Below are 23,033 nucleotides of genomic sequence, written 5' to 3' on the forward strand. Positions count from 1 at the left end.
CACTATACACTTTTATTAAACCATATCTGGGATTCATTGTAAGATTTTAGAAAAAGCCATGGCCTTAGAAGCAGAAACATCTGGGCCTTCATCCTGGGGTTCCCCCACTATGCGGCTTTAAGCAAATCATTTAACCACTCTTGGATTCAATTTCCTCTACTATAAAATTGTGGTACTAATCCTTGCTGTAATTGTCCTGTAAAGTGTCTGGAAAACCTAGATTTAATATATGTGAATAAAAAAAAAAACTGCGGTGATAATACAGTATCCTGATGTAGTTTGTTTCATCTCTGAATTTAGTCCTAGAAATAAAAGATCTTCTCAAGTAATTAAATGAAGTATGAGCTGACAGCCAGGCTGTTGGTGGAACACTTATTCCCACTAAACACCTGGCCAGTGGCCATGACAAATGGAAAGAAGTCTCCAGTAGAGTACATCATACTCTTACGTTATTTATCCCTTCTTTTCTTGATTTAGTTAGGCCATAATCTTAACCTTATTTGCAAACAACAAAAAAGCTGGCACAGGCACAGGCACCAGCTCACTTTTCAGTGCTTGTACACAATAGACCCAGGACCCTTCAACTCCCTCTCCGCTCCAACCTCCAGGCCCTCTTCTCAGCTAGCCCTTAGTTCCAAGACCTGGTAACACTATTTTCTGTGGTTAATTCCTTGTTTCCAACCAACCATGAGCTGCAGAGCTGCCAGAATTATGCTGCCAAGGCAGAGGCCACCATCAACTGCCTGGTCCACCACAGATACATCTGGGCTTCCATTTCAACTGCAAAGATACAGCCTAGAGGGCATGAGCCACTTTTGGGAAATCACCTGGCCAACCTCCTCAGTCTTGCTGGCCCCAGAATGAGCTGAGAAACTCTCTTCATCTGACTCAACTTCAGCACAACACTTTGCCGCTGGAGCCCAGTGGTCTTCCTCATAGTGGACCCCTTTCCCGAGGTGTGAACTAAATGGAAACAACCAACAATAGAGTTTCTTTTTGCATTAAAGAAAAAATAAACTTTGAGAGGTGATTCATTTAGTCATTCATTAGCTACTGGATGTTCTGCATACACAATATATATTTATATCCCTCTGTCTCATTTTATCATGTTTTTCCTCTCCAAGGATTCCTTCCTTCCTTTCTCCATCTTCTAAGTGGTATCTTACTCCCCTTTTAAGACACAGTTCAAAGGCTTTCTTCACGGGAGTCCTCACTTAAACTGTCCATTCTAAACCACCCCTCCAGAATAACCCTCAAGAGGTCAACGGTTGCTTAACAAGCACTGTAGGGAAGAGATTTCTTCATTAGACTAAAATGTTGAACTAGATAATTCCAAAGGTCCTTAGTTTCAACAAGATGTTTCCAAGATTTGAAGGAGCAAATTATCAGCACAAGAACGACTTTGATACTGACCCAACGGTGCATCACAACTAGAGTCTAGCCTATTTTGAACTTAGTATATCTTCAGAGTGTACAGCCACTTTTCAGTCCAAGACCAAAAGTTCTTACTTCAGAATTTCCCAAGGCAAATTGTTCCAAAAAGTTATCTAGAATGCCCTCTCTTTTTTTAAATATACATTCCATTTTAGCAATAAAATGTGTTTTTCATAATTTTAAGTGTCTAGGTCTCTGGAGCTTACTAATCATGGTTCCATTTTATTTTGTGTATACTGGAAAGTGTTAATTAACTCCTAAAATCCTACCTCTGTAAGGAAGGAATGATGGGCTGTCATAAAATGTTAATGCATGAATGGTCCTTCTCTGTCCTATACTTTCTTGGCTTCTCAGCTCTTCAGTATATTATTGTTCCTGCATTGGTCAGGATTATGGAGTAGGTATCAAGTGGCAGGGTCAAACAAAAAGATGATTTATATTAAGATAAAGTCCATTCTTGGGAGAAAAGAACGGATATGGAAAAGGTGGAGGAAAAGGAGAAAGAAACAAAGAAGACCAAGAGTGATTTAAATTTTCAGAGAGAGATTTTGGGAGAGTTTCCATGATGGGGAGGAAAAATAAACCAAGAGCTGTGTGAGGTAAAGAGAAGGTTGAGGGCAGCAGCCTTACTATGATGAGGGACTTTGGGGGATGGCGTAGCAGACTTTTAGGATATTTTGCAGTGCTTCATGTGATAATCACTCTTGGATTTTTCAAGAATATACACAAAAATAATTTAAATTGGTTTTCAACTTTTGGAATGAGTTCCTCATGCATGACATACCCTATGGGAAATCATCCTGTTGAAATGGACTACATGATAGTTCAGCTTTCTTCAAGTTACCAACTATGATACTTACATTATGGTAATTGGCACTTTAGTGTCCTGTCTTTCATACTAAACTATAATCCCTATGAGGATACGGATTCTGTCTTAAAAATTTTTATAACCCCATCATCTAGGAAAATATCTAGGAGGTACTAGGTGTTCAATAAATATTCACTGAATGAATGAATGAACACGATGGTAGAAGCCTTGTACCAACTTCAGTCACAATAACATTCAGTAACATGCAAGAAAAATGTCTTAAGATAGAAAATTTCTTCAAAGTTGGGATCAGTTATGTATCAATATTTTTCCCCAAAGTTAAGACCAACACCTTCCATATCTTCCTCCAGCAATGATTTTCCTTTCTGCATGAGCAAATTACACATCAGAGCAGCCACACATAGTACCTTCTAAAAGAGAACAAATATAATATACAAAGTATTCTGCTGATTGGAAGGGAAAAGACACAAAGTAAACAGTAGAGATAATAAATGTGCTGATGTCTATAATTTACTGCAGCCATGTAATAATACACTATAGTTGCAAACCATATTTTCCCCAAAAGGTCAATGTAGTAAAATCAGTGTTACAGTCTTAAAATATTATGACTGATTACTAGTGAAGCAATAGGATATTCAATATATTTGTAACTCCAAAGTTTGTAAGTTAAATTTCATTTCATACTAAATTATATTTTAATTGCTTTTGTCAAAGGTTCTAATTAAGGGGATGCATTCATTCATTAGCCAGGTATTTATTGAGAATTATTAGGTACCAGATACTGTGTAATGTACTAGAGACTAAACAAAGAACAGACATAACTCACACTCTCAAGGAACCTAGGAACAAGAAAATACAGTACAAAGAAGATGTAATGGAAGTGTATTTCAGGTAAATGGGAGGGAGCCTTCATCCGTGTGGAAGAGCCAGGGAAGGGTTCCCAGATAAGGCAACTCTAGAGCTATGTCATAAACCAATTTCATATACAGGTGGGAACAAAAAAACAAATATAAAGACAAGGAGCTCAGGGCCAACTCACTGCATTTAGTGAAAGTCAACTCCATCAGTATTCTTACACCTTAGAAAGTGAAGAATGACAGGACTTCAGGCTAGAAAGGAAGCTAGAGGCTTTGCATGTCTTGGTATAAAGTGTGGACCTCATTTTGGCAAAAGATTTGTATCCCTCTGATTGCACTGTGAAGGCTAGTAAGAGGGAAAGGAGCCTTACAAAAATTTTTCAAATGTCCATGTAATAAGGAGTGACAAGGATCTGAAATAAGGAATAACTGGTAGGGGAAGAAATGAATGGTTGAGTAGAAAATATCTTTAGGTATTTGCAATACTTGGTAACTCACTGGGCATTGGGAAGGAGGAATGGCTGTAAAAAATGACTCCCAGATTTCCAGATGGGAGATTGTGTAAACAGCAATGCCAGTCCTTGGATTTGGGAGAAGGACAGGAAGCTAATGAATCCAGAGTGGGGCATACTGAGTTTGAGCATATTTGGGACATCCAAGTGGTGATAACTGGAGATATCCGGCCCTCATAAGCAAACTTCTGGCTAATAAAAGAGACCATTTCTCAGGTATATGTGGCCATTGAAGCCTCGGGAAAACACATGAAGTGTTTGAATATCTTAACATAGCTGTTACCTCAATTAGTCTATTGTCTAAATCTAGATTTTCACATATAAAAGTTTGCTGAAAACAGTGGTGCACAAATTTTTGTTTCCTGCCTCAGAACAACTGGGAAATGTAAAATGCTCTTAACAGGACAGAAGCTCAGCACAGCAGGATTTTCAACCTTGTTGACAAGGTCAGATGGCTACACAGTCTCAAAACTTTGGGGAGACAGAAGATTTGAAAGTACCCCCAGATAACTCACTTTTCTATCCATGGATTACCACTGATTAAAAGTCAGGCATATTCTTATGTACATAACTATTTAAATAACTATTTTAGCAACAGAAATCCATGATCCCCTGTTGATATGTTGTTTTATATTTTTTCATTAAATGCAAGAAACTGAGAAAATATGGGTTTTTATAATACTTAATTATCAATGAAAGAATGCATTTCCATCAAAATTGCTTACACTTCAGCAAAAGTAGGTACATGTGAGGAAGTCTACAGCCCAGATATCAGAAGATATAATCCCTTATGATAAAATTTAGTCCTCCTTGACCACCAAGGCCATCAAGTTTACTAAAAGCATTTTAAGAATATTACTTCAAAGACTCAAAGGATATTATGGCCTTGATTCTATTATATGAATTCTTATTTTACACAAACACATACAAACATACACAAACTTAGTTTGCATGAATAAAACATTTTTTATATCAAATGCTAGATGTATTAATTACAGCTCCTTTACTATAATTTGTTTTAAATTACTGTGCTGGAAAGGTGATCATTCAGATGTTTTTGTTATTAAGACTTATTTGTGCTTATTCAATGCATTATGACAAAAATAACACTATTTTATATTAAATTTTAATTGTACTTGTTTCCTATAAATGAGAAGAAAGTAGATCTAAGAAATAACAAAGAGGGGGTTGAATTAAGATTCTCAAAATCCATACTCATCTGAAAACATCTGACTCCTTTACTGTTTTTTATTATTGGGGAAAAATAAACTTGGATATCAAAAATATGAACACTGTCCTCTGAAACCCCATTGCGTCTGGGATATTTCCAAACATCCCTACCACCTTCACCAAATGTAATCCTTGTAGGTATAATTTAAGATTATTCAAACAACTGTGTATCTTCCCTGTCATCTTTTTCTTTCCCACAGTCCCCTCCCTTCTCTTGCCCCACACCCCCAATCAGGGAGACATTGGTGTTTAGGGGGGAGAGGGAGAAAGCATGCTGCATGTGTCTGAAGAGGCAGAAGGTGAAGGACGTGGGGTATCCAAGGAAACAATCAGCATAGACCTGCAAAGTGGCTGAAGAATCAGGGGTTGGCAGTGGTGACCTGCATGGATGACGTACAAAGGTGGAGGGAGAGGTGCAAAAATGGTAGTTGGAAGAATAGTTGGTTTCATTGAGCAAATAAATTTATAGAGTAAGTACATACATGAGAAGCCAGATTTCTTACCACTCAAAAAGGATTTACAAAGAAAAGGGAAGACTAGTGTAGGAAAAAATTGTGAAAGACTTTAAAATGGACCAAAAATATGAATGGATGTCTTCAATGGACAACTCCTCCTTCTGATACATCTCTTTCGAAGAAGTCGTTGTGCCTTTCATGTCTTTAAGCTACTTGACAGCTGTATAAGCTATAGATAACATGTCAATGCAAATTATTCTTGTTCATAAGCATGTAAGTGAATTTTGCCATAATTTACCCCCTCAGTGGAATAAGCCAGTTTTGTAACTACTTTCAATTTTATTTAAGCATTCTTTATCTGCCTTTATATGTGGTTCTTTGACTTCACTGTTAGCCAGTTGCAATCTTACAATTCTCTCATTAATTTATGACTTAAGTATTTGTGTAGTGCTCATTTTACATCTATATGAGTCAAAATTTTACCCCTTTAAAGTTTACCTTTTAACACTATTCAAAAACCCTGAGGGGTTGAATTAGAATTGAACGTGTCTATATGAATACAGTTTTTGAAATATATACACAGATTTAGAAGTAGTCATGAAGGTGTGCACTTATCTCTCTTTCTCCCTTCCTGTCTCTCTGTTCATACACATACATATTTCCTAGCTTTGCTCACAAAAGAATCTTAGAATAAAATTCCAGTAGCAATAAGCACTCTGAGAACACACATCTTGGTTTCTAAATACTGTTCTCCAATAATGGAACTTGGGCTTCTTGAAAACTCCCAGAACTCAAGGAGAAACAGAGAAAGAAGAAAATAAGCCTGGGACTTTTCTTATGCAATAAAATAAGGAAATTCTCAAAGGAGTCAGCTTTAGGGATCTCTCACAGGCCAAAACTTACATGATCTGAGCATCAAAATAAATAATGAGTGTGTAAAATTACAACCTATTGGACACAATAGGAACCTATTATTCCATGCTGATATAAATAGATGAACAAGACATTTCTTATGATGAATAAATAAAAAAGGAACAATACAAATGAATAATCAGTATTTGGCAATTGTTACAGTGGTAGTTGATAAAGGTGGAAGTTTTCAACAGGTCCTACGATTGGTAAGATTTGATGAGGACCGTGTATTGGTGTTGTATCAAAATAACTTGCCACAAAATATAAATCAAATTCAGAGGGGAAATGAAATGATGATTTTATATTAGAGAAATTTGACAAACACAAAATTGACCAGGTGATCAGTGGTGGGAATTTGCTGAAATTACGGGTGGCCTGATGTTGCATGTGGAGAATGAGAACAGCATCTTTGTCGTTTTGTATTCCTGCCAAGAACACAGGAATACATTCTTGGATTGGGAGTCTGCTTATGGGGAAACGTCAATCACACTAAGGTTGAGGGTCCCTGTACTCTTTAAGACTGTCAAGGGAATGGGAGGCAGAGAAAGGGAGAAACTATTTCAGACTGAAGGAGGAACACAGGAAGGAAAAAGACATCAATATGATATTTGGTAAAATTCTAATGGGATTTAAGGTTTGCATGGCAATGTCATATTAATGCTGATTTGCCAATATGATGATAATGTAGGAGAGTTATTATGTTTTGGGGCCATACACCCTGGAATGTAAATGTAAACTACATGCTAAAGAAAAGCCTCACATAAATACATTTAAGCAAGAAGGCTATGCTCTCTGGTGTCCATTCTAAGTATGAATGTGATCAGTTTTCTAGGAGGAAACAGATGCATACTTGAACTGGGGGGTTGAAGAGAGTTTAATAAAGAGACTATTTTGAAAGATGTCGGGATTATGTGGAGAAACCACAAGTAGTGGTGCAATTCCTCCAGACCAGAAACAGCAGGATTTCCTCTGGGACAAGTTCCTTAGTGACTCTGGAGATGCAAAGGGAATTTATACATTCTCTCTCGTGTTATTTGGCTCTGGGATTGCTGTCACATCCCACATTGCCCTTGTGCTAGGTACCACCAAATCTTCACTGTAGCCCTCCCTCTGAAGCCACACTGACAGTGACAGAATGAACAGGAGCCCTTGCTTTATTTTGGATGACCAAGTGTCCAGATATTGAAATACTTTACTTCCCTTTTCCTTGAGGCTGGGTGGATATGTTATCTTTGATTAACCACTCAGTTTAGCCTGCCAAAAACTGAACTGGCCACTAGCATTGTTTCTGGCACTAAACAACTCAGTTGGCTAAAGATGATTTGAGTGACCATGCAGAATCTTAAGCGATTCCAGCTGTTGGCATCATTAACTTGTAATGCAGAAGCCAACATGTGTTCTGATAATCTGCATAAAATTGCTGCTGAACATTTCTGGAAGTGCTTAGTGATTATGCAACTAACTCCAGCCAATGTCACTGCTGCAATCAACAGAGGCACTATGGTTTTTTACCTTTGTGTTTGTGGATAAAAATTAGATGGTGTCTTCTTAGGAATATTACTAATTCTGAGTACACTGGCCATTGGTACCATAGTTGTCATATGTGGTGATGGTCCAAACAGCCCTCCAGGCAAGGGCTGTTGCTAACACATTAGCCCTCCTTCATTCACATCACTCATCTCTCTGTTGTTGGGGTTTGCCTACAATTTTGACTTAATATCAAAATTTTAAAGTGGAGGACATGGCAAAAGATATTGTAAATACAATCAAGTCACCACGTTGCAAGTGTTTTCAACCCTTTGTTCCCAACACTAAGTATGTGAATAAGCACATGCTTCAAAGCAGGACTTTGGAGCTCATTATAATTAAACAAATCTTGGTTTAGGTGCGTCACCAAGACATTTTGTTTTGCTGCACCAATATTTATTTATATACATGCACATGCACACATGTGCATGTGTGTGAGTGTGTGTGTGATGTGATGGGGTCAGGGAAGAAAAGAAAGGGTGGAAGTGGAAAAGAGAGGAGAGAAGAAAAATGCTTAGATATAGATATTGTATAAATAGGTATGTTGAAACATAACTGGGAAGAATAAGTTGGCCATCAGACCAACTAAGAACAGCAAGACCATATCCGCATCTTTACAGGCCGTTCCCCACTATCTTCATTTCCTGTGCCTGCTGTAACAAATTACCACAAACTTTTGGCTTAAAATATCAGAAATACATTCTCTCTCGCACAGTTCTAGAGGCCAGGGATCCAAACTCAGTTTCGCTGGGCTCAAATCAAGGGATCAGCAAACGCCTTTTTTTCCAGATAACATTTGCAGGTTCCAGGGATTAGGACTTGGGCATCAGCTCAGTGCTTTCCACACTGTAATATGCAATACGTGTCCACGGAATAAACAGGTGAATTATCATCACAGAGCCCATGCTTCCTTCAACACTGACAAAGTCAGAGAAGGCGGTCACAGGCGACAGTGCGGTTCACTGACCTGTGCGTCAGTCCCGGGCTCCACGCCCCTGCTCCCCTTTCTTCCGTCTGGCTCTTCCTCGTGGTCATGACCAAGCACCAGCAGCTGGCTCTTCCCCCGGTGCTGCCGCCTCCAGCAACATGGCTCCTGAGCGGCCCCAGCACGAGGCCATCCTTCAAGCGGAGACCACGGGAGGACCCTGCAGAGGACTCTTTGCTGTCAGCCAAGACATAACCATCAAAGCTCACGGTCTCCTTTCATCAGGGTTTTCTTTCTGTTACATCCTTTTCTAAAACTAGGAGAAACCCCTCTGTTCTTCTGTAACTCAGCAAGTCACACTGAGTACATTTTGTCGGTTTTTTTTTGCTTTCTTTCACCCCCAACCCTGAATGGAAGCTTTTGCTCTGCTTTGAAAATGGAGTTAAGAGTTATGTCCTCTGATTTCTGCCCACCATCCACACACTCACAACCCCTACACTCACCTCCTCACACAGCGACATCATTCTTTCTCAGACCTTATTTATCATTCCTTTACTCTAAGGACCTCATCTCCAGAATTTGTGTTTTGGTTCTACACCTCTACCTACCATCCAAAGGAAAAGTATAGGTTCAGCTATGGGAGCCTGGGGAGAGAAACAACCAAAGTGAAATCATGTGTCATGTTTGGGTCACACATTGTGGATAAAATGATAGTTCCTATGGCCAGGATTCTCACCTGGCCCTGGTTGACTAGCTCACTGCACACCTGTGGGCAATACATGGCTGTTGACTCTATAAAAAGAGCTCCACCCAGTGCCCTGGGCGCAACACGGTGGCAGGGCTGCAAGGCTGCAGGAGAGCAGAGCAGAGGCTGGAATGGCGGCAGTGCCGACGACAGAGGCCCAGAGGACAGCTCTGTGGGACAGCTGTACGGACAGAGGGGCCCAGAGGATGGCTGTGCGGGATGACTGTGCAGAGAGGCCCAGAGGATAGTTGTGCAGGACAGCTGTGTGGACAGAGGGGTCCAGAGAATGGCTGTGCGGACAGAGGGGCCCAGAGGACAGCTGTGCGGACAGAGGCCCAGAGGCAGAGACCGGTTTGCTGCATGCAGACTTGCTCTGAGTGAACGGGATTTTAGTGACTGACCTGCCACCTAGAAGTAAAGTTGGGTATAACCCTTTCACACCAAGAACATTTTGCTATCATTTCTTTGGTCACATTGAATCCATAGCAAACTTGACTGGAGCTAAAACCCATTGGCAAGACAGTTGGCAAAAGTTGGCAGGGTTCATTGTTGACCAAGGAAAAAGACAGGTTGCCCTTATGGGAGGGGTGCTTAAGCGGGCTGCCCCTGTGAATGGGGAGACAGTGGATCGTCCCCCAGTGGGTATGTGGTCTGAGGTGGCTTGCCTCCTAGAGGTCTGGGCCCCACTCTAGGACTGGAGGCAAGTGGAGGTGACACCTGAGGCAGTAGGGGTGGCCCTTGGTATAGTAAGTAGATCATTTGAGAAGCAGAGTGTCCGTGAGGCAGCAGGGACTGTGAGTTGGCTGCTTCTCACAGTATTAAAAAGGTCTACAGAGGAGACCCAAGAAATGGTGGCATGAGAACGCAAGCTGCAAACTTCTGTGGATTCCTTGAGGAAGGAGATGGCCTGGATGCGGGAGGAGGCAGCACGAGAGCGCTGGCAGCAAGGTGCCATTGGAGATGAGATGGCAGCGCTGCCAGGTGTTCTGAAGGAGGAAGAGGCCATCAAGGGAAAAGATGAACTCCTGAGGGAAGCACAGGCGGAGGTGGCATGAGAACGTTAGAAGTAAAGCATTGAGCTGAAGGTAAGAGTCCTTCTGAAGACTGAGCTGGCATTGTTGCGAGGCGCTGTAGCAGAGGAAGCACTTGGGGGAGTGGAGAGAAAGGTGCCATTAGCCCCAGAAATGGAGGAGCTGGGGAAGGATGAAGGGGTGGTGCTGGAGGCACTGGACCCTCCTGTATTGAAAGCATGCCCAGTGGTTGTAAATAAAATAAAGACCCAGAAGCTGAAAGTTCCCCAAGGAGAGGAGCAGCCCCCTCCCCAGGTCATGGAGCACTCTGTGGTCCACCCCTAGACTCAGGCTGAGCCGGTGGCTGTGGGACTTAGGGGTGGATGGAACTGTTCTGTCAGGATCAGAGATGGGAGAGCTGTCTTCCCTGATGGTGCAACCCGCATTGAGGCAGTGATTACAAAATGCAAGGTGATATGTATGGTAGCTGAAGAAACAAGAACCCAGAAAGAAATAAGACCTATTACTCACAGGTGGAATTTGAGGGGCCCTGAGAGGGTCACGAGGACCCAGACGTAGGTTGATTTGATACAGGCTAGAGTAGATGGAAGGAAATTAGACGGGAAGCCAAATAGGATCTTACTGGAGCCATGGAAACAACTGAAACCAGAGCAGCAGTTCCAGCCATTAAGACCAAAGAGGCAGAGGTTAGAGACAGAACCACGAGTCTGGCCTGTGTGTCTGCAAGACTTTTTGCTGGAGAGGCTGGAGAACAATATTCGAGCTTCCTTGCACAGGGACCATTGCAGAGGACTAAGGGTACATAGATTGAGAGGAGAGAATCCTGGAGGGGTGGAGTGTGGATAAAATGAGAGTTCCTGTGGCCAGGATTCTTACCTGGCCATGGATGACTAGGTCACTGCACATCTGTGGGCAATACATGGCTGTTGACTCTATAAAAAGAGCTCTGCCCAGCGCTCTGGGTGCAACACGGTGGCAAGGCTGCAAGGATGCAGGAGAGCAGAGCAGAGGCTGGAGTGGTGGCAACGCCAAGGACAGAGGCCCAGAGGATGGCTGTGTGGGACAGCTGTGCAGAGAGGCCCAGAGGATGGCTGTGTGGGATGGCTGTACAGAGGGGCCCAGAGGCAGAGACGGGCTTGCTGCATGCAGACTTGCTCTGAATGAATGGGATTTTAGTGACTGACCTGCCACCTGGAAATAAAGTTGGGTATAACCCTTTCACCCCTAGAATGTTTTGCTGTCATTTCTTTGGTCACATTGAATCCATAGTGAACTTGCCTGGGGCTAAAACCCATTGGCAAGACACACATGCTGGCTCAAAAGGGAAGTTTCTCTCAGGCTTCCTTCCGAGAGTGCTGTGCACTAAAAGTGTTTCTAGATTTGCTGTATGATTTGGGGTGCCAGTTGAGCAGCTGCAATCTTATTTAGGTTCTGATCTCAGCTCATAAAACTGTTCCAAATAGCTGACATGCTTCCTTCCACAGTGGCCCAAAAAAGCACTTTCTGGAAGGAACTGCAAGACTGACAAAATAGAAATCACCTAAATTCTGACTTGGAATATATAGGAATCTTGTGGGCAAGACGAGATCATCTCAAAGATGATTGCTTTCATTAACATCAGGAGGACACTAAGATCAGTTTAACGAAAACAGGAAGAACTATTTCATAGGTAAAAGAATGGTAGAGGAGAAAACAAGTAAAAATAGAGTAAGGAAAGTGAGGCAAAGGAGGCACTCAGTAAGGGTGATTGACTTGCCCAAGGTCAACCACTTGTGGTAGACAGGATTGTAATTCAGATGTCCAGACCCCTAGACCAGAGTTTTCCTCTACCACACTTAACCCAAGTGTCGACAGTGGGCTGTAAATATTGATTCCTTTTGCACAGTCAGATGGAAGCTGGGATGGGAGGAATCCATAAAACAGTTGCAGTAACCAAAAATAGCTCCATCCTGTTTACGACAGTGTGCCAAGTAAATATAAATTTCTGTGTTCTGTAATATAAAGGATGTTTAGAAGCACTGTGGAGTCTACACATGGTGAGATATGAAGGCAAAGTTCTTGACTGAGATAGTAGGCTCCTTTGCAAAAATGTCCTGTCTCACGAATCTGAGGGGACATGGGATCTGGGTCTAGGATCCTGAAGGCAAGTACCCCCAAGGTTCTGTGACAGGGATAAGGACAGCCAGTACTCCTGGAGGACAACATTATATTCAGAAGACCTACAGTAAGGAAAGAAATTCCTTGAAATAGTACTTAAAAATAGGGCTGACACCTGAAAACTCTTTTCACACATGTGTAGTTGAGTAATCTAACACTGAATACTTTAACTGGGTGGACCCGATGGCCAGCAAGTAAGCTTGCGGGAAGCTCCCACTTTTTGCTACTCCCTTCTGGCAGGTAACAGAGATCATTTAATGTGGCTGATGGGAGTTGTTCTTATTGTTCCTGCTAATGCAACAGTAGTGAGGAGGACTTCCCAAACAATCTAGAGAAATCTCTAGGACAACACTTGGATAGCCAGCAGCAGTAACAGCTTAACTAGAGCCTTACCTTCCACAGGCAGCCTGATCTAGGCGAAGAGGCAGTTTCTCATAATCATTTTCCTTTCATCATTCTTTTCTTCTGATTTTGGTGGCCATCACATAGCCTACGCCACTTTTAAAACATGAGTCCAAAATTATTTGATATTCCTGCCATCAAGAAATGGGACCTGCACCCCCTTCTTTTGAATCTTGTTGGACTTAAACTGCCTTGACCAGTTGATGACAGTGGAGGGAGCTCTATCCACAAAGACTAAGCCACAAAGGCCATGCAGTCTCTGCAAGTTCTTTTTAGGCACTCTTTTGTGGAGCCCTGAGCCATCACATAAAAAGTCCAAGTACCCTGAGTCCTCCGTTCTGTGAGGAGGCCCAGGCCGCATAGACTAAGTTGTATGTGCGCTGGCGAACCCCAGCTGAGGCCCCGGCCACAGCTGGCATCAAGTGCCCAGCATGTGAGTGAAGATGGCTCCAGCTGATCCCAGCACATAGGTGTTGAGTCACTCCAGCATTTAGGTCTTACCAAGTGAAACCCCAGACACCATGGAGCAAAAACAAACTATTCTTGCAACAGACCTTTGTAATACCCAAAGGATACTATGTAAGCTATCCTACTGCTCCACTATCTAAAGCCAAAATTGTTAACTCCCCACTGAAGCCAACCCCACCTTAAATGTAGTGTTACTTTCCCCGATAACCAATGGCCCTCTGTTGCAGATATTTTACCATTTTCAAAAGGTCAAACACTAATACTGAAAACTTGAAATTACTATATTCAATAAGCATTAATTGATAACTTCTCACATCTATCTCTGGGTTATTTAGCATTAAAACCCATTGTTCAGATGGAGAAATGGTATATAAAAACAACTGATACTGGTAGAAATGTCAGAATAGCAAGAATCTAGTTCCTAATATCCAGCTCTGTGCTCTGTCCCCAGGGAATGTTTAGTGATTATAAATAGAGGACAAAGAGGATGGGTACAATAAATGACCTCCATTCTTTGTCACCTGCTTTAATGCTTCCATGCTCAGTATTCATCCCAGAGGACATAATTCTTTAACTAAAAATATAACCCCTTCTCCATAAAAATCTATGTGGTTCTACAAAATATTTGACAACCCTAAAAATGTTCCATTTTGCTAGTCCAAGTCTAGGTTGTCACAATTACCTTGGTTGTCAAGAAAAGAGAGGACAATCTGGATTCTAATATACTCATTGAACACTTTCTTTTCTACTAACTATAGTTAGAAAGAAACAATATATGGATCTTTTAATCCAAAAGGTTGTGGATAGTTAATACACACACCAACCAAATTCATCTTTTGGTGACAGTGGCATACTGGTTTTGCAAGACCAGTTTGGCAAACAGAAATAGGTCAATAAGTAATTGATTTTACACTGCAAAAATTCCTAATTGCTAATGATCCTCCTCAAGCTTGATGCTAACTGGAAAATTCCCATCTGGAAGTAAATGGTATCATCTCAGAATTAGTCTGGACATCCTAGTATCAATACATCAAAAAGCCTTTTAGTCTAAGTAGAACTGCTGGACTATAAAAGAGAATGTATGAAGTACAGCTCATAAAATTATCTACCTTTTGAAACCAATCTACAAGGCATTAGCTAGGTGTACATTAATGATCTGTTTGTGGCAATTTAGGAAGGACACTGGACAGGACTTCAGACACTTGGATTCTAGACCCAGCCCCATTACAAATGAATGTGCGACTGGGCAAATCTCTTAACCTTTGGCTTCTACTACTTTAAAACCAGAAAATTGTATCAGATCATCATGAATGCGGAATGTGGAATGCGGATTCTCAAGTAAGTCTATATATTTAGGCCAATTTTTTTTTCCTGGGACTATTCCATGCTTATGTTACCCAGAAGTTTGTCCTGCCTGCTTTTGCCTGTTTCTTTCTCTCTCTCTCACACAGAGCTCTTGCTATATACAACGTAATATTTATTTATATTTACGTAGGTATAGTGTAAGCTCTGACCACTATTTTTTTTCTTTTTTGTAATCCAGTTGCCTGATTTAAGCTTAGATTGCGGAGGCATCCACTTCAAAGACAGCTGTCCTCAATAAACATATTGCCAGCCTTGGCTAGATAAAGAGCCAGGCCTACCCTCCCTGCCTGAGTCTCCTTTGCTTTAAAGATCTTTGTTGATTTCCATAACTGACCATCTGACCCACTTGTTTTTTCTCTTTCTGCACTTTATATTTCCCCTTTGATGCTTTAAATTCACCAGTACAAAGTGAGCCTGTGAATCCCTAAACCCCCACTCTCCACCCCAGTAAAAGCAGAACCCAGGCCTATATGCTCTCTTTACTCACAGTCTCTTGGTGTGGCTCCATGAGTGGCATCTAATTTCCAGGACTTATAGGTAATTGTCCCACCTGAGGGTTTCAACCCTGGGCAAGTTCACTCTGGATTCAGTGTGGATAAAATTGCCGTATTTCCAGAATCTCTCACCTGGCCTTAGTGTATCCCCATATCAATGGGTGTTCCCAACAGGTGGAGAGAAGTAGTCTATCTCCATATCAACAGGTGATTATAGGGATTGAGGGAGCAATGGCATATCTGGATGGGAGAAGTTGGGTGGGGGTCCCTTTTTGCAGCTGGGTCATGAGAGACACGAGCAGAAGTGGACAACTGCTTGCAAGCAATAAACAGGTTTCTCCCACTTTATTTCTCCCTTTGACTGATTTCAGCTTCACAGGTTATTTGCCCCAGGCTGGGAACATATTTTCCCCCAGAGTTACATTCAATGACACGGTAAAATGACAATGGAATGTTCTTAGGGTAAAAGGCTTTATACCCAGCTTTATTCTTGTGGTGGCAGGTCAAGTGCCAGAATCCCGTCTGCCTCAGGGCAAGTTTGCACACAGCAAACTGATCTTTGCCTCCAAACCTCTCTGTTGCCTTGCAGCCCCAGAGAACTGGATGGAGCTCTTTATATATGAGTCAATAATAACTCATTGCCTACAAGTGTGCAAACCTGTGCCTGTGAGCATCACACGTGTACAGTGGGCAAGCAGACCAGGGTCAGGTGTGACTCCTGACCACGGAACTTCCATTTTCTCTACAATAACAACCTTTTTTCCCACAGTTGTTGCTGAGGGTATCTTGCAATCATAATGAAAACCACAAGGACCAGTCCAGCCACAGCCTTGGTTATCAACAGGCTAAAACTGGTGTAAAGCAATAAATTTGCATAAATTTGATAACATAGGTATATATCAAGCATTCAGAAAAACTGAAATACTGAATGAAAACCAATATACCCATTATTCAATCCCATTATTCAATCTTAACAAGTATATTTTACCATACTCCTGATCCTCCTTTAAAATTAATAAAATGTTGCAAACATAACATAATCAAACATAAATCACCAAACAAAACCACCACCCCAGTCCGCTTCATACCTCATCATACTGTAATATCCTCTTATGTATCATGTGCACCTGAGTGAGAGTACATTTAGGGTATTAATCTAAAAGTTCAATTACTGTGGCACAGGGAATGTTCAACTGCACTGGATAATACAAAGCAGCAATCCAAACTGGTTGCATCAATGTAAACACCTCCCTGCATGAACAAGAGCTCCCATTTTCCCACATTCAAAATGATACATGGTACTCATACATTCTAATTTGTTTTGTAGTCCAATGAGAATGACATAGTAACTCATTATTTTCATTCACATTTCCCATACTGATTCTGAGGCTAAGGATTTTTGTTTTTCTTATATTTCTTGGCTACATGGCTTCATTTTCTGTGAATTCTTTTTCATGAATGGGAGATACTTGGAAGACTGATTATAAAGTTGGATTGAGGGTTTGGGCTGTTTTCTAGTTTCTGGTATCAGGAGTCTTTAGCCATGGCCATGCTTCCTTTTCTCAAGCAACTGTTAAAATGCTTAATACTCTCCAAAGTCCACATTCAGGTATGATATCACTGGATACTCAAGAGCTTACTGTTCTGACTTTCAATATTTCACTCTGTTCCCACCTATGAGTCCTTTCTTTCTTCTTTACTTCCAGTTCAGGCATACTTTTAACTTTGTAATACATTTCTTCATTAAGAATCTGTAATACAGGGAGAAAATGGTTGATGCCTTAGTCTACCACATTGATTAAACTAGAAATCTCTGCTACTTTTATTTCATTTTAAGCCAATATCACTACCTATTATTCTATCTAGTTCTCTTTTTCTCTTTTGTGGAAAAGCACTATATTTCAAAACTTTTCTACCTCAGTTTTCTGGACATTTTAGAAAATTACCCACTAGTTAATCTACTATCAAATATGTAGGAACACTAACTTTACCAAAATGCAAAGTTGGTGCAAGAGACTGTGAGAGATACAGAGACAGAAAAAGAAAGATTGGCCTTTAAATCTTACCTGTACTGAATATTGGGAGCCCTTATTTGGCAGAGAGTAAGAGTAATTCTATTTGCTCTTAATGTAAGGTTTAGTTTTCTTTATCAAGTTACTGAAAGTTCAGATCAGGAAGATTATAGTTGATACTGGACTCAATCTAGAAAAACTCAGCCCTCCTTAAAATTGCTATCTGGGTTGTGGAATCCCAATACTTTCTACTCTAGCTTTAGGCAAACTTCAGTTCGATGCTCTCACAGCATTTCTGGCTTAAAAAGTACTTTAAGGTTCAGGCATCAAAAAAACAGATACTGCATATGATGAAAGCAGAAATCAAGGCTTCAAAAAACATTAATGGTGGGTGCTTTTGAATTTGGATATCCTGTTTCCTAGCTCAGAGTTTCATTGTTGTTAGCTATTTGTATTAGTTTAGTAGTCAAAACAAAGTACCACAAACTGGGTGGCTTAAAAACAGTTTATTATTATCTCATGGTCCTAGAGACTAGAAGTCCAAAATCAAGGTGTTGTCAGGGCCGTGTTCCTTTGAAATCTGCAAGACAGAATCCTTCCTCACTGCATCCTGCTTTTCGTGGTTTATTGGCAATCTTTGACATTCTCTGACTTGCAGCCCCAATACTGTTGCCTCATGGTGTTCTCCCTCCTGTGCCTGTGTCTCCACTTGTCAGTACAGTCATTTTAGATTAAGAATCCACCCTATCTCAAAAGCATGACTTCATCTTAACTGATTTCATCTGTACTGTTTCCAAACAAGGTTATATACTGAAATCCTAGGGATTTCAACTGTTTTGGGGACACAATTCAACACATGAACACTATACAATGTTGATAATTTGTGAGAAAGAGCTTAACAGTGGTAGACTTCTTAAAAGAGGATTTTCTCCCACACCATCAATGAGAACTTGTGTGTGCTCCTGTACGATATTAGATAACAGACTATTTATCCATTTCATCATTTTAAGTAGTTTTATAGTATTTGTCATGAGTTGAATAGTATCCCGCAAAAATTCATGCCCACCTGGAACCTCAGAATATGGAATAAGGTCTTTGCAGATGTAATTAGTTAAAGATCTTGAGATGACATCATCCTGGATTTAGTTGATCTTAAACCCAATCACTGATGTCCTTATTAAAAAAAAGAAAGAACACAGGGAAGAAGGCCACATCAAGACAAAGCAAAAATTGGAGTTTTGCTGTCACAAACCAGGGAATGCTAAGGAACCACCAGGTGCTTGAAGAGACAAGGGAAGATCCACCTTCTTAAGGCCTTCCAAAAAAGCATGACTTGCCACAACCTTGACTTTGGACTTTTGGCCTCCAGAAGTGTGAAGGAATAAGTATCTGTCACTTTCAGCCACCAGTGTGTGGTAATTTGTTATGGCAGCTGTAGGAAACTCATGTAGTATTTCTTTTATATAGGTCAAGAAAAATTTATTTCACCAATCCCTTACTGTTGAGTAATTAGGTTCTTTCCAGTTAGAAAATAACAAGTTTGGGGTTTGTGTGTGTATGTATGTTTGCTATTATAAACAACAATGAAATGAATATTGCACATACTTCTTTGTTCCATGATCAAGTAGTTTAATTTTGGATAAATTTCTAAATTTATCCTAATTTATATGTATATGGATTGCTAGGTCAAAGAATTTTCAGATTCATGATACGTACAGGAAAGGAGCTCTTAAAAGGCTATAGCCATGTATACTTCTAAAATATACAGGATGTATTTTGTCATCCCCTTCATGATACTGGATATTAATGTTTTTCACCTTTGCAGTGGTAAAAATTCTTTACTTATTATTTTAATTAGCATAGTCTTTATCTTCAACAATATGGAATATTTTTCATACATTCCTTCACTATTTGTAGTCTTAAGTGAATTGCCTATTTATACATTTAAATCACTACTCTATCTATTAAAGTCAAGTTTGTTGTAAATATTTTCCAATTTATTGATTATATTTAAATTTTGAGTATTCTTAAAATCCTCCAAATATTTTTAATTTATTTACATGATATATGTAATCTACATATCTATACATATAGATATATTTTTACAATTTCTGCTTATGATATGACTTATATACGTTTATCTACCTCAGTTACATAAATTACATTGCCTATTCAGTCTCGTTATTATAATTTCACTTTTACATTTTAATCCATGTATTTTATTCTTACAAGTTAGACATCAAATTTTACTTTTTTTCTAATTAGCTATCCAATGCAACAATATTATTTGCTTCTATCCTTTCCCATCAATTTGAAATAATCCTTTATTGCATGCCTGTATGTAATTAGATCTATTTATGAACTATTTATTCTGTAGAATATCTATTTTTATATCACTGAAATATCTTTTTTAACTGATTGTAGTTTTATATTATGTTGGGAGAATGGATCAGTGGGGCGAAATTCAAGAGATAAGTGAACAGTTGGGAATATTTTATAAAGGTCCGTATGATGAAGGCCTAAATTAGGGAATTAGTCATAGAATAGGAAAGAGAGGATGTATTTTAGAATATTTATGGAGTGAAGTCAGCAAGACTTCTGGTTCAACTAGATGTGTGGGAGGTGGATAAAGACAGGAAAGCATCTAAAATGAACATGAAGGTTTTTGCTTTGTTTAGTTTCTTTCTTTTTTTTTTTAATAAGCAGGAGAATGCTTACATTATTAACTATTTAAAAGAGTTTGGGAGAAGGAAGACGGTAAGATTCCACTGTGAAAATAATTATTCTGAAGTGCCTATGGGTCAGATGAAATAAAACTCAGTAAGCATCAAACATGATGACTTTCAGGGTTAGGTTCAGAGCTGGCAATCAGAACTTGAGGGCCTTGATCAAGTATGTGATTATTAAAATCATGAACATGGATGCAATTTCCACAGGAAAACACATAAAGCATGAGTTCTCACACTTCATTGCATGTAATACTCATCTGGAGATGTAAATAAAGGTTCCACTCACAGATTCTCATTCACGGGGTCAGTGGTGAGGCCCAGGACTCTTCATTTGTATCATGTGGTCCAGGACACACTGATAGAGTGGTTGTAGTCTTTTGAGAATCATTTATATAGTATAAGTGATACTTTGGGCCAGAATGAAACACTGAAGAGCTAACAAAACTTAATATAGTCCAGGAAGAATTGAGCAGGAAGCAGTATGAGGAATGATTTTAAAAATGTAGGAAAATAATCAAAAAAGGAAGCAAAGGAGCACAGCCTTTCAAGGAGTGAGACTCAGCTGTTGTTAAGTGTAGCACAGGTGCCAAATAATTTTAGAAGAAAAATATAGTTAAAAAGCCTTTCAAGGAGGACATCATCAATAGAACAAAAAGGTACCCTAGAATACATTTGTAAATGACAGATCTGATGAAGGCTTGACATCCAAAATATATAAAGAGCTCATGCACCTCAACAAACAAAAAGCAAATAATCCAATTAAAAAATGGGCAGAGGAGCTGAACAGACAGTTCTCCAAAGAAGAAATTCAGATGGCCAACAGACACATGAAAAGATGCTCCACATCGCCAATCATCAGAGAAATGCAAATTAAAACCACAATGAGATATCACCTCATACCAGTAAGGATCACCACCATCCAAAAGACAAACAACAACAAATGTTGGCAAGGTTGTGGAGAAAGGGGAACCCTCCTACACTGCTGGTGGGAATGTAAATTAGTTCAACCATTGTGGAAAGCAGTATGGAGGTTCCTCAAAATGCTCAAAATAGACTTACCATTTGACCCAGGAATTCCACTTCTAGGAATTTACCCTAAGAATGCAGCACTCCAGTTTGAAAAAGACAAATGCACCCCTATGTTTATCGCAGCACTATTTATAATAGCCAAGAAATGGAAGCAACCTAAGTGTCCATCAGTAGATGAATGGATAAAGAAGATGTGGTACACACACAATGGAATATTATTCAGCCATAAGAAGAAAACAAATTCTACCATTTGCAACAACATGGATGGAGCTAGAGGGTATTATGCTCAGTGAAATAAGCCAAGTGGAGAAAGACAAATACCAAATGATTTCACTTATCTGTAGAGTATAAGAACATAGGAAAAAGTGAAGGAACAAAACAGCAGCAGAATCACAGAACCCAAGAATGGACTAACAGTTACCAAAGGGAAAGGGACTGGGGAGAATGGGAGGGTACGGAGGGATAAGGGTGGAGAAGAAGAAAGGGGGTATTATGATTAGCATGTATAAGGTGGGGGGTGGGGGAAAGGGGAGGGCTGCACAACACAGAGAAGACAAGTAGTGATTCTACAACATCTTACTATGCTGATGGACAGTGACTGTAATGGGGTTTGTAGGGGGAGGACTTGGGGTAGGGGAGAGCCTAGTAAACATAATGTTCTTCATGTAATTGTAGATTAATGATAACAAAATAAAAAATATATGATCTTCCTGTAAAAAAAAAAAAAAGCCTTTCAAGGGCAAGAGTTTAGTCAGAAGGAAAACCATGGTGGAGATTATGAGACTTCATTTTAAACAAGAGTGAAAGAATTCATGTTCCATGTGGACCATGTGTTGTTTGGGTTCTTTGAAATGTTAAACTCTTAGTTTAAAGAAATCTTTATCAAAAATTTGTTTTGGTAATTTTCAAGTTAATAGATCAAATATAGAATAAGAATCATTCAATTTTCTATGTAACACGAATTTGATTCAGTTGTTTAAAAAAAAACAAGCAGTATAAGTTTGATTTGAAACTAATCTCTGAGAATAATAATTAAGACATTTCTTCCATAAAGACAGTTTAAAACTTCATGCCAGTCTCCCCAATCTCCACAGGAAAAATTGTTTCATAAACTGATTGAAATTCCTAGCAATACCAACAAATAATTTCCATATGTAGAATGAAACAGATGTATTCATATAAGTAATTAATTCACAAAGATACAGCAAAAACAGAAAAGCATAAACAGCATGATTTCTTCCGTATCATAAAATAAAACAATAAAAACATTCACCTTATTTTGTGAGTAAATTACCTTCATTCTGTTGGTCATGTTGATATATATATATATATATATATATATATATATATGTATGTATGTATATTCATATATGTATATTTTATGCAAAATTTTATGTATTTTATTTAGAAATATATATTTAAAATAATGTATATATATATAGAGATATATGTATATATCTCTATATATACACATATACCAAGTATTTAGTATTGTTTGAGATTTGACAGGTATTATTATTAATACAAAGAACTCTTCATTTGGGAAGCAAAGATTTAAACAGGGACAGTGATATTTCCTTTGTTTTGAAGATTAAGGGACATTACTGCATGGGTACTGAGTGAATGTTAATTCTTTCTCAAAAGGTAAAGGAAATAAGTAAGCAAACAACACGTAAGAGCCTAATTCTAATTATTAAAAAGGAAATAATTGCCAAGGTACAATCAAGATTTTACAGATTGCTTGGTAAAAAAAATAACCACATAATCTCAAAGTTGGTTTGAAGATTAGCCAAGTTGGGAAGAACTAAACATTGTAATATTTTAGACCTTGAGAATTAGATTTCAAAAATTTCAGAGAAAATATTGGCATCAAAGCCCCAATGGGAAAAAAAAAGGTCAAGAACATAGCAAGATGCTTAA

The sequence above is a fragment of the Manis pentadactyla genome, chromosome 2 (genome assembly GCF_030020395.1).
Source record: "Manis pentadactyla isolate mManPen7 chromosome 2, mManPen7.hap1, whole genome shotgun sequence".
NCBI lineage: Eukaryota > Metazoa > Chordata > Mammalia > Pholidota > Manidae > Manis > Manis pentadactyla.